The sequence below is a fragment of the Marmota marmota genome, unplaced genomic scaffold (genome assembly GCF_001458135.2).
Source record: "Marmota marmota marmota unplaced genomic scaffold, marMar, whole genome shotgun sequence".
In the NCBI taxonomy this organism is placed as follows: Eukaryota; Metazoa; Chordata; class Mammalia; order Rodentia; family Sciuridae; genus Marmota; species Marmota marmota.
Genome location: NW_026004911.1, coordinates 233 through 2,047, shown reverse-complemented (window position 1 = coordinate 2,047; position 1,815 = coordinate 233). Strand labels below are relative to the sequence as shown.

At 30.1% G+C, this 1,815-nt stretch overlaps 1 long non-coding RNA gene across 1 annotated transcript; it reads left to right on the top strand.

Annotated features, from left to right (window-relative positions):
• Positions 1 to 97: 97 nt before the first annotated feature.
• LOC125614630 lies at positions 98 to 631 on the top strand. Its single transcript, XR_007345204.1, has 2 exons — positions 98 to 289; positions 483 to 631. It is a non-coding gene; the product is annotated as an uncharacterized LOC125614630 (long non-coding RNA).
• The last annotated feature ends 1,184 nt before the right edge of the window (positions 632 to 1,815 follow it).

Genomic DNA, 1,815 nt, shown 5'->3' with positions numbered 1-1,815 from the left:
AATGTAAAAAGTTGTAAAATGCCATTTAAAAAAATTTTGAGGAAACTAGACTTACTTTAAAAGCTTGAGAAAGGAAGAAATAAAAAAAAGGTATTTGTACATGGCAGATTGAGACAAAGCTTCTCAATGGAGTTGAAAAAAAAAAGCCTTTGGTTGAAGGGCAGCAATGTAAACTAATATTAAAGCGATTTAAACAGAATCTAAGCCTCGTTTAAAAGAGTGAAGTTGTAGGTGGTGAAAAAGTACATTTAAAAGTACAGTATAGATGATAATTAAAAGGCTTTAAAAGGTTAAATTGAAGGTGGTTGAGATACCTTCATGGCAGAAAAAAGAAAAAAGAAATATAAAAAGATTCAAAATGTGGAAATATATTTTAATATGGAAGGTTAAAAGAAAAAGAGATGTTTCTAGATGAGATAATCTTTGTGTGGTAAAGTAAAAAGTTGTAAAATGTCTAAGTAAGTTGCAAAAGGCTTCAAAAGGTTAAATTGAAGGTGGTTAAAATGCCTTCATGACGGAGGAAAGATTGCATCATTTGAAGCCTAGTTAATCTTAAAGGCAGTACTTAAAAAAAAATGGGAAGATAATAGGATAAAAGATATTTAGATAAAGAAGATTAAAAATTTGAAGTGAAAAACTTTAAAGACAGAAGTACAGAAAGTTAAAAAGAAAAAAAGATAGAAAAGATAAAGGAAGATAAAAAAGATGTAGGAAGACAATAATTTTAAACCCACAAAATAGGAAACAAGAAAACTAAGAGGAAAAAAAAAGCAACTAAGGGTGAATGTACAAACCTTAGGAAAAAAAAAAAACACTAGAAGATAGAAATAAGATAAAAAATGGTTGAAAATATCAAGTAAGGTATTACAGATAGAAAATGCAAAAAGCTAAGACAACTATTAGATACAGACATATACTTATTAAAGCAAAAAGAGGGAATTGGAAAGGGGTATATATCCCCCAAAGATAAACTTAAAATAACACTTTTTACTCTAAACTTTTAAAATTTGGATTCATCAGGACTTAGTGCTGCGGAAAGACATATGTATCCAAAAAATGTACATAAGCCTAAGGTACTTCAGAAAGATATTCTAACAGGACAATGGAAAGGTCCTGACCCAGTGATTGTCTGGAGTCGGGGTTTTGTTTGTGTGTTTCCACAGGGAGAACAGCAGCGGATTTGGATTCCAGAGAGACTAACCAAAGCAATTTCTACAGACCAAAAAAAATATGATTTGACTCAAATCCATAACAGCTGATATCCAGAACTCCAGCTTGGCCATTCTTACATCTGCGACAGTGATTAACCAGGATGCTTTTTTCAATAGCTATTTTATTATTGCATTTTTCCACATCATAAGGTTCTATTTTTATTTTTTGAGTTCATACAAACCTAGGTTAATGTTTTTCTGAAAAGTTTTATTTTTTGACTGTGGAGTTTTTAAACATTGCAATGGAGATTTCACCTAGGTAAAGCTACAAGGTCTTTACTATTTTCTTATGTGTTGTACATTTGTGTGCACTCTTGTGTTTTGTGTTGTATGTCTGTATGTGCGTATGTCCATATTTCTTATATGAGGAGTGCTCATGAAAAAATGGATCCGAATTATAATTATTTTTTTTATTCACGTGATTTAAATGATTTAATTTAAATTAGGTAAACAGCTGTTAAGGATTGTTTTTAAAGGTGGTTAACAGATCTGTTTGTTTACTAATTTAAATTAGGTAAAAAGCTGTTAAGGATTGTTTTTAAAGGAGGTTAACAGATCTGTTTTTTTACTTTCACCTTGCCTTTTCATCATATTTAATAATTCT